The 11,110-nt window shown below is 40.5% G+C and overlaps 1 long non-coding RNA gene across 1 annotated transcript in view; it reads right to left on the reverse strand.

Annotated features, from left to right (window-relative positions):
- Nucleotides 1-291: 291 nt before the first annotated feature.
- The window catches only part of LOC104999735, a 13,762-nt gene continuing 2,943 nt past the window's right edge, over nucleotides 292-11,110 (reverse strand). The window contains exons 2-3 of the long non-coding RNA XR_826654.1: nucleotides 734-813; nucleotides 292-428 (exon numbers count right to left, since the gene is read on the reverse strand). This is a non-coding gene — a long non-coding RNA (uncharacterized LOC104999735). The remainder of the gene's footprint in view (nucleotides 429-733; nucleotides 814-11,110) is intronic.

Genomic DNA, 11,110 nt, shown 5'->3' on the forward strand with positions numbered 1-11,110 from the left:
TGTTAAATGGTTTTCTAGGCAAACTGTCAGGCTCTTCTTTCCTTCATTCCATTCTGGATCCTTATGTGCTCTGAAGTAAATACCTACAAGGCTCCTTACTAAAAACTGTCCCTCTCTTATCCATATGGTCTCCATGGGTGCCATCCCATAAAAATGTGATGCCCTTTCCCTGGCCAGTGTTGATGATTCAGGGCTGGTCGCCTACCAAAGCCTATCCAATGACAGAAGCCATTGCCTAGTGACAGCTGATTGGTTCAGATATAAACCCCGACCCTCAGATTTACCTGAACCCTTCCATGGAAGTTTTGGGACAAGACTGATGTAAAGGACCCAGGCTTTTTGTGGCTGCCCACATGCTAAGGTATAAAAACTGGGACTTTTTGTGGCCTTGTTTCTCATCTTGTTAATCACAGGAAGAGGGTTTCATCCTGTGGAAAGAAACAAAGATGAAATAAGGTATGTGAGGAGTTATTCAAAGGGTCTTGAACCCTGACTCCAATTGCTCCTGAAGCGCAGATACATGCCAGGTTCTAAATTGCTTATGATACTCAACTAACACAGTAAATTGCTGTTTTCACTTAATCCACTTGGAACTGGTTTTCTAGAGGGTCCTTATAAGTACATGGTCCTGGTAGGTCTCACGTCTCTGGTTCCAGTTTAAGTCCACCCAGCCAGATTTGGTCACTGCCTGATTCCTGCATTGAGACCTTCCTGGATGTGAGCATTGACCTACCTTTCAACTTGATGTCTTTGTTCTCTCAGTTGGGGCTTCCCCACCCTCATCCCATTCTGCAGAACTCCATCTTGAATCTCCTGTGAAGACAGGGGAATTGTTCTTTGGACAGGTTCCAAAGAAACTGTGACACCCAGGGGCAGCTGTGGACAGTGCCGAAGCTGTGTCGGATGGCGCCAGAGCTGCTGTGGGAGAATCTGAGGAAGGAGCAAGCGGATCCAGCTACAAGGGCCAGGGAGGTCCACAGGGATTTAGCTAACCCTCCAAGGCTGGTGGGACTCTAATCAGTGGAGAGGACTGGGATTAAGTGGAAGGAAACTTGAAATGAATACTTCAAGCAGAAGGAACAAAATAAGCCAAACTGTTTGTGAGGAAATGGGTAAGTCCAGCTTTAGTGGATCTAAGTAAAAAAGCCTTCCATCCTGATTCCTATATTATTCAGTAGATTTGACTCCAATTGACTTCATCCTTTCAAAAAATTTTTGCAGGGGGAGGGAGACAGTTGATTACAGGCCTGCTGTTTGGGAAAAAAAAAAAAAGAATACCTTCAGAAAATATGGAAAATTATGAAATCACCTATAATCTTTCTACCTATTCAGATACAATCTCAACTAATATTTGTCTATCTGCTTATTACCTCTTTTTAAAGCATCTAAACATTTATATAAAAGTAGATTTGAGCCATTTATACAGTGTGGCATCCCAGTTTTTTTCACTTTCAATATTTTATGAGCAAAATGTCATTAAATATACACAACATGATTCTACATTATTGTCATTAAAAGGCCTCATGGCATTCTCTGTGTGGGCTTATAGTAATGTCTTAACCAGTTCCCCCTTGGCAGACATTTAAGCTGCTTCCAATCAGGTTGCGAGTATGCGTGTGTGTGTCTTTGCTTTTATATAAAAAACCATGATGACAGATCTTTACACATTTGTTTGCTTGTTTTAGTAAGATAAATTTCAACAAGTGGGATTGCTGTGTTAAAGGACTTTCATATTTTCAAGTCCTTTGATATATATTGTCAAATGCCCCTTAGCAATGTGCCAGGTTACATGCCCACCATCACTGTATGAAACAATTTTCCTCACCCTTTACAGACTTTCTAGACTCAGTTTTATTCTTTACTGTCTGTCCAGTAGATAAAATCCAGATATCATGGTTATACAATTTCAGTTCAGTTCAGTTTAGTTGCTCAGTTGTGTCCGACTCTTTGAGACCCTATGAACTGCAGCACGCCAGGCCTCCCTGTCTATCACCAACTCCCGGAGTTTACCCAAACTCATGTCCATTGAGTCGGTGATGCCATCCAACCATCTCATCCTCTGTTGACCCCTTCTCCTCCTGTCCTCAACCTTTCCCAGCATCAGGATCTTTTCAAATGAGTCAGTTCTTCACATCAGGTGGCCAAAGTATTGGAGTTCAGCTTCAACAACAGTCCTTCCAATGAACACCCAGGACTGATCTCCTTTAGGATGGACTGGTTGGATTTCCTTGCAGTCCAAGGGACTCTCAAGAGTCTTCTCCAACACCACAGTTCAAAAGCATCAATTCTTCAATGCTCAGCTTTCTTTATAGTCCAATTCTCACATCTATATACGACTACTGAAAAAACCACAGCCTTGACTAGACGGACCTTTGTTGACAAAGTAACATCTCTGCTTTTTAATATACTGTCTAGGTTGGTCATAACTTTCCTTCCAAAGAGTAAGCGTCTTTTAATTTCATGGCTGCAATCACCATCTGCAGTGATTTTGGAGCCCAGAAAAATAAAGTCAGCCACTGTTTCCACTGTTTCCCCATCTATTTCCCATGAAGTGATGGGATGCCATGATCTTAGTTTTTCTGAATGTTGAGCTTTAAGCCAACTTTTTCACTCTTCTCTTTCAATTTCATCAAGAGGCTCTTTAGTTCTTCTTCACTTTCTGCCATAAGGGTGGTGTCATCTGCATATCTGAGGTTATTGATATTTCTCCTGGCAATCTTGATTCCAGCCTATGCTTCTTCCAGCCCAGCGTTTCTCATGATGTCCTCTGCATATAAGTTAAATAAGCAGGGTGACAATACACTGCCTTGACGTGCTCCTTTTCCTATTTGGAACCAGCCTATTGTTCCATGTCCAGTTCTAATTTTTGCTTCCTAACCTGCATATAGGTTTCTCAAGAGGCAGGTCAAGTGGTCTGGTATTCCCATCTCTTTCAGAATTTTCCACAGTTTATTGTGATCCACACAGTCAAAGGCTTTGGCATAGTCAATAAAGCAGAAACAGATGTTTTTCTGGAAATATCTTGCTTTTTCAATGATCCAGTGGATGTTGGCAATGTGATCTCTGCTTCTTCTGCCTTTTCTAAAACCAGCTTGAACATCTGGAATTTCACAGTTCATGTATTGTTGAAGCCTCCTGGCTTGGAGAATTTTGAGCACTAATTTACTAGTGTGTGAGATGACTGCAATTGTGCGGTAGTTTGAGCATTCTTTGGCATTGCCTTTCTTTGGGATTGGAATGAAAACTGACCTTTTCCAGTCCTGTGGCCACTGCTGAGTTTTCCAGGTTTGCTGGCATACTGAGTGCAGCACTTTCACAGCATCATCTTTTAGGACTTGAAATTAGCTCAACTGAAATTCCATCACCTCCCCTAGCTTAGTTCGTAGTGATGCTTCCTAAAGCCCACTTGACTTCACATTCCAGGATATCTGGCTCTAGGTGAGTGATCACACCACTGTGATTATCTGGGTTGTGAAGATCTATTTTGTATAGTTCTTCTGTGTATTCTTGCCACCTCTTCTTAATATCTTCTGCTTCTGTTAGGTCCATACCATTTCTGTCCTTTATCGAGCCCATCTTTGCATGAAATGTTCCCTTGGGATCTCTAATTTTCTTGAAGAGATCTCTAGTCTTTCCCATTCTATTGTTTTCCTCTATTTCTTTGCATTGATCGCTGCAGAAGGCTTTCTTATCTCTCCTTGCTATTCTTTGGGACTCTGCATTCAGATGCTTATATCTTTCCTTTTCTCCTTTGCTTTTCCCTTCTCTTCTTTTCACAGCTATTTGTAAGGCCTCCTCACACAGCCATTTTGCCTTTTTGCATTTGTTTTTCTTGGGGATGGTCTTGCTCCCTGTCTCCTGTACAGTGTCATGAACCTCCATCCATAGTTCATCAGGCACTCTGTCTATAAGATCTAGTCCCTTAAATCTATTTCTCACTTCCACTGTATACAATTTACATGTCCTTTATTAATATACAAATTTTATATGATTATTGATCACTCATGTATTTTATTTATGATTTATACATTCATATCATTTTCACATTTTTATAATGAATGTTACTCACCTTTTTGTGATTGATCAAAAGAATTTTTTAAATATCTAATGTTAATTACCTATTATTTAAACAAGTTGAATGTATGTTCTAAATATATCTTTTGTGATTTAACTTGATAATGTGAGAGGTTTTGCCACATAAGTTTTACATTTTTATTTATAGTCATATTCTTTCTTTTATGGTTTCTGATATTAATGCCATTGCTAAAAAGAATTTCCCTAACCCTAAGAAGCTGAAACTATGCACCTATGCTTTCTTTTAGTATTTTCATGATTTAGATGCTTGCATTCAATCTCTATTTGTGTGGAATTTATATTTATAAATATATATATATTATATTGTAAGGTGAGAAGTAAGGCTCTAACTTTATTTTTTTCCAAATATCCAAAACTGACACCATTTTTGTCAATTTTATCACATATTAATGTCACCTTTATCATATATTAATTTTCATGCATAGTTGATCTTGTTTCAGATGATCTATGCTCTTCCAGTGATCTGCGAGCCTACTCTCTGCCAGTCTCATTATCCAGCATTTGAATCTAGTAGGGCAATTCCCTGGAGAAGGCAATGACAACCCCCCCCAGTACTCTTGCCTGGAAAATCCCATGGACGGAGGAGCCTGGTAGGCTGCAGTCCATGGGGTCACTGGGAGTTGGACATGACTGAGCGACTTCACTTTCACTTTTCACTTTCATGCATTGGAGAAGGAAATGGCAACCCACTCCAGTGTTCTTGCCTGGAAAATCCCAGGGACGGAGGAGCCTGGTAGGCTGCAGTCCATGGGGTCACTGGGAGTTGGACATGACTGAGCGACTTCACTTTCACTTTTCACTTTCATGCATTGGAGAAGGAAATGGCAACCCACTCCAGTGTTCTTGCCTGGAGAATCCCAGGGACGGGGGAGCCTGGTGGGCTTCCGTCTATGGGGTCACACAGAGTCGGACACGACTGAAGCGACTTAGCAGCAGCAGCAGCAGGGCAATTCCCTCCATGTAGCCTTCCTTTTTTGAAAAAAAAAAAAAAGGCTATTCTTAAGCATTTATTCTTCCAGAAGTACTTTGGAATCATTTTGTTAAGTTCCTTCCAAATCCCATTGATATTTTGGATGGAATTGCCTTAAATTAATAGATTAAACTGTGGGACATTGACATCTTTACAAGACTTCCAGAAGGATAATAAATCTTTCTGTTTGTTCAAGACCTCTTTCATTCTCCATACTAAAATTGTGTCATTTTTTCCATTTAGGTCCTGTACATTTCTTGTTAAAGTTATTCCTGGGTGTTACATATTTATTTGCTATTGTGAGTTAAATCTCTTTGGCGTAATACTTTATAGAAAGTTCATGCTGGTATATAGCAAGCCATTGAGAAATACGTATGTATAGATGGAGGTGGAGGTAACAGGTAGAGACTGAGATAGACATTGTTGAACCTGTCTGGTGCAGCAGGAGCTATGGAAGAACTCCTGAGAAAGAGGATGAGAGAGAAATGTCCTGACTTCTCTGTTTCATCCCAACACTTTTCTAAAAGTTTCTTGAGGGGTTTCGTGTTCATCTTGGCTGTCCTCAGCACCTACTGGACGCTAAAAGAATGAAGTGAAGTGAGGTGAAGTGAAGTTGAACCTACTTAAATACAAATGATTGACATGCTGACTCTCTGGAGCCCTGCCACACTTTGACATCCCTCCCTGGTGATGGTTCCCTGTTTCATGTCTTCTCCCTTAGCTTAGTTCAGCATTGTTGATGGCAGAGTCTATGTTTTTTCCATGTTTGTGTTCCCCACATGATCTAACCCAGCCTGGCACAAAGCTCAACCAATGCTCATGTACTCCATGAAGGAGCAGATGTCCTCATCTATAAAGTGGGAGTCTTGAACATCTGCCCTTTGAACAGCCTGTGTGATAGAGTGATTCCTCTTGGTCTCCTAGCTTTGGGGAGGTGAGAAGTGGATTTTCCTTCCTTCTGTGCTGCCTGCATGTGTCTGGTCTCCTCCTGATGAGTCATCTGGAGCCAGACACCATCGCTCTCAGACAGAACATGTCAGGTACTTGCTCAAGAGCAGCGGGGCCATAAATCTATGCTGTGTCCCTGTGGTTACTTAGGGAACCCTGGGGCCCAGCCAGAAAGAGGGGCACTGCAGACAGAGAAGGCTCTGGCCAGTGTCCCAGCCTCCCAGCGACAGCCCAGCCAGCACTTCCCTCTCTCTAGTTTGGAACCAAGGTCCTGTCCCCTGTAGAGGGCAAAGGTGGCCTCCAGCCAAGAGGTTCTGAAATGCACCAAGATCCTCCTACCAGACATTCAGAGAGACAGAAGGGATCAGTTAGCAAAATGACTGTGACAGGAACCAGGGCAGCTGGAATCTGGTTCTGTACTTCATTCCTTCACCATTACACAGGCAAGCATAGGCAGATCCCCCTTCTACTCTCTGCGGGTGTGAAGAGTAAATGAAACATTATATTAAACTGCTTGGCTTAAGTCCTGATCACAGCAAACAATTAACAGAGGCAGTTGTAAATGTCATTATTATTATTTGTACTGAGAGCAGCAATAGTAACTTGTTCTCACTATAATCTCCAAAGTATTTATCCCACTTTAAAGATGAGGAAACTGAGCCCAGAGAGATAAAGTGACTTGCTCAAAGTGCTTCTACTGAGAATCAAAGTCACTGGTTAATAGCCAGCTAGTTACTATAATACACAGGGATTATTCTACTAAGTCCTAGGGGAAGGAGAGACACTATCATTCAGCTCCATTCAGCTCCAGAGCCAGACAGGTGCCCTCACTGTCGTTGCATGATGGCTGGAATACTTCCAGAACTTACTCTAAATGCTTTGTAGTCTAATTCTCAAATCCCATGAACAAGGAGTCCCTGGGTTCTCATTGGCTCCGATTGGGTCAGAGTGTCCACTTCTAGAGCTGGAAGGGAAGGTCAGCCTAAGCCCAGCAGACAGTAGTGGGCACAAAGGGATGTGGAATGGAGGCTAAGGGCCCAAGCAGAATGTGTGTGTTTATGTGTGGTCTTAAAACATTTGCCAAAATGTTTACAGAGATGCTTTCTCTGGATAGTGGAATAAGAAGTTGATTTCTCTTTTGTTTTCTATCTTTTCCAGAGGTTTACCATAAGCACATAGTTTGATAATTTTTTAAAAGCTGTTTTCATTTAGTGGTTAAATAATGCAAATAATATACAGTTATATTAGATATGTTGAATTTTAAGAGTTTGGGGCTGGATATTTGAAGCCTCAGTCCTAGTTCTGGCTCTGAATGACCATGGTCATGTCACTTGTCTGGCCTCAATTCCACTATCTGTAAATGAGAGAAGGGTCACACAACCTCTGCAGTCTCTTCCAGTTATGATTCTCTCCCCTTCTGTGTACATACAGCAAGTGAAAAGGTGCAGATCAGCTGGGTCCTAGGAGATCTGCCTGAATGTGAAGAGACTCTTGAACAACACAGCTTTGAACTCTATGGATACTCTTACACAGATTTGTTTTCAGTGAATATGTACTATGTAACATAACTACACAATCCCCAATTGATCTGTGGATACAGAAGACCAAGGCTGACTGCAAACCTTTCTGTCTTGACCCCTAAGCTCCTTCTCAGCCCCTCTCCCCACCCGCGTTGTTCTAGAGTCAACTGCTACTTTCTCTAGTTGCCGCAAGCAGGGGCTACTCTTCCAGGTGGTTCATGGGTTTCTCACTGCAGTGGCTTCTCTTGTTGCAGAGAATGAGCTCTAGGGTAAGTGGGCGTCAGCAGTTGTGGCACACGGGCTTCGTTGCTCCCAGGCCTGTGGACATCTACCCAGTGTCCCCTGCATTGGCAGATTCTTAACCACTGGATCACCAGGGAAATTCAGTTTTTTGTTTGTTTGTTTGTAATTTTTTTTTTAACTGAAATAGACTTACTGCATTGTGTTAGTTTCATGTATACAGCAAAGTCATTCAGTTATTCAACTGTATATGTATATATATATTCTTTTTCTGTAATTATTACTTAATAGAAATCAGTTCTGAATAAAAAATGGGCACATTTATGTAGTTGAGAGAGTTTCTTCAGAAGTTGAACATGCTCCCAGAGCTCCTAAAATAGTGCCCTCCTCAGTGGAGACCAGTTAGCTGACTCCAGCCCTGAGAAATCTCTCCCTCCCTAAGAGAGAAGAATTAGCATTACTGGCTGGGCCTACTATGTGTCCAGCCTAATACAAAGTATGTTATATACATCATCTAATTTAAACTCATAATGTTGTTACCATCATTTATTCGACAAGCAACTAAAGTCTCCTGCACCATTATTGAATGCTTGCCTTCCCATGAAGATCCTTGGGAGGAAGAAATGCTCTTTGTTCATCTTCATATGTCCCTCAGACCCTAACACAGGGCTCGATAAACACTTGCTAATCATTAGAAACCTCCTATCACTGCTTTTTGGGCTCCATAGAGGATTATTCCTAATATCAAAGGTTTGACCAGCTCTTAGGTTAAGAGAATGATGATCAGATTAAAGGGGAGGATAAGGAACAACAGATTAGGTGATTATCCACTGTTGACAGGAAGCTGTCACTTTAAAGAGTTGTCCTGCTATGCACAGGGCATTCAGGAAATAGGACATTGGATAGGTAGACTTTGATCAGAAGCAGGTTAGAAAGGTCAGGATTAGGGGTGTCTGGAAGCAATCTGAGAGCACTGGGAATTTTATTTTTATTGAAATACAGTGGCTGTACAATATTATGTTAGTTTCAGGTATGCTCCATAATGATTTGTCATTTACATACATTATGAAATGATCACCACAATAAGGCTAGCAACCATCTGTCCCCAAACAGAGCCATTACTACAGTACTGACCATATTCCTTATGTTGGATATTACATCCCTGTGACTTGTTTATTTTATCACTGGAGATCTGTACCTCTTCATCCCTTTCTCCTATTTTGTCTACCCTGTCATCTCTCTTCATTCTGTTTCTTCTCTATACCTATTAGTCTGTTTTCCTTTTGTTTTGTTTGTTTTTTAGATTCCACATATAAATGAGATCATGCAGTGTCTTTTTCTATCTGATTTATTTCACTGAGCATAATATACTCTAGATCCATCCATGTTGTTACAAATGACAAGATTTCCTTTTCTTATCAGATGAATAATTTTCCACTGGGTGTGTGTTTGTGTGTATACATATATCACATCTTTATCCATTCTATCTATGGGCACTTAAGTTGCTTCTGTATCTTGGCTATTGTAAATAATGCTGCAGTGAACATTGGAGTGCATGTATCTTTTCTAATTAGCACTTTTGTTTTCTTTGGGTAAATACCCAGAAGTGCAATTGCTGGATTATATGGCAATTCTATTTTTAATTTTTTATGAAGATCCATACTGTTTTCCATGGTGGCTGCACCAATTCACATTTCTACCAATAGCGCAAGAGGGTTCCCTTTTCTCTACATCCTTGCCAACACTTATTTGTTGTCTTTTTTATGGAAAACAAAAGCAAAAATAAACACATGGGACTATATCAAACTAAAAGCTTTTTGCACAGCAAAGAAGACTATCAGTAAAATAAAAAGGCAGCCTACTGAATAAGAAAATATATTGGCAAACAGTCTATCCAGTAAGAGATTAATATCCAAAATATACAAAGAACTAACACAACTCAATATCAAGAAAATAAACAACCCAATTTAAAAATGGGCAGAGGACCTAAATAGATATTCTTCCAAAGAAGACATACAAATGGCCAACAGACACATGAAAAGATGTTCAGGATCACTAATCATCAGAGAAATATGCAAATCAAAACCACAGTGAGATATCACCTCACACCTGTCAGAGAGCACTGGGATCTTGGACAAGGGTTAGAGTTGAAAGGAAGGGAAGATTGCAGGAGGAGAGTGGATTTCCAACACAAAATTCACTGGAAAAATAGAAAGAGTAAAGAAAGACAGACAATCAAACAAATCAAACTTCCTTCTACACAATTTTGCCTATAAGAAGCTCTGGTTTTAGGGATGGGATTAGATGTTGGGATCAAAAAAGTGGGTCAAAAACAAGAACAAAAAAAAATGTCTAGAGAAAGTCCATTGAAGGACAAAAGTTTCACAAATTTTCCCTTATTTTGTGTTTCAGTTAAGTCTGAAATCAACCTGCCCTTTTCATCCACTCATTCATTCCATTACTCACCTAATAAATATTTATTGAGCACATAGAATCCATCAGACAGTGTACTGGCTCCTCAGATGAGCAAAAAGAAACAATGTGCCTGCTCTCATTGAGTCTGAAATCTAGAGAGAGAGGCAGATATTGATCCAATAATCACATGAAGGTGTGAGTATAAAACACAAACCAGGTGGAATGCCATGAAGGAGAGAGATGTGGTTTTCTGAGAGCAGAGAAAAAAGGAACCTCACCTAAACTGGGGTGGGGAGGGGAAAGACAATCTTCCCGGAGGAATTGACCCCTGACTTGAGATGTGAAGAACCATGGGCCCCTGGCAAGGAACAAACCACAGCAAGTGGAGTCATTTTTAATGGGTCTAGCCAAAGCAAAACTAGTAGTACTGGTATGCAGACAATCTAAGGTTAAGACCTACACCTTCCAAGAACCCACCTATGAGACATTCAGCAAAGTCATTTGTACTTTCTGGGCCTCCATTTGATGATCTGTAAAATGGGAATGATGGACTAAAATGACATTTCTCAAAATGTGGTCTGCTGATCTTTTGCAGCAGAAGACACATGAAAAATGGGTTACTTGTGAAAAATATAAATTCCTGGACCTCACTTCATACCTACTGGATCAAAGTATCTTAGGCTACAATTCTTGTATCTAGAAAAGAACTAAAATTCTTCATGCTGATGTCTGCTCCTTGTGACTAACAGAAACCTTTTGCAAAAAAATATGTGCTTGATTGTATGTACTCCCCCTTCACCAAAATCATATATGTACTGACCTTCCCTTCTACCTCTTTGGAGCTATTTCTCAGAGCTGTCTGAAATGCTGTCTTCCTAAATAAAATTTAACTCACAACTCAAAAAAAAAAATTACATATATA

The sequence above is a fragment of the Bison bison genome, unplaced genomic scaffold (assembly GCF_000754665.1).
Source record: "Bison bison bison isolate TAMUID 2011002044 unplaced genomic scaffold, Bison_UMD1.0 scf7180017864363, whole genome shotgun sequence".
NCBI classification, from domain to species: domain Eukaryota; kingdom Metazoa; phylum Chordata; class Mammalia; order Artiodactyla; family Bovidae; genus Bison; species Bison bison.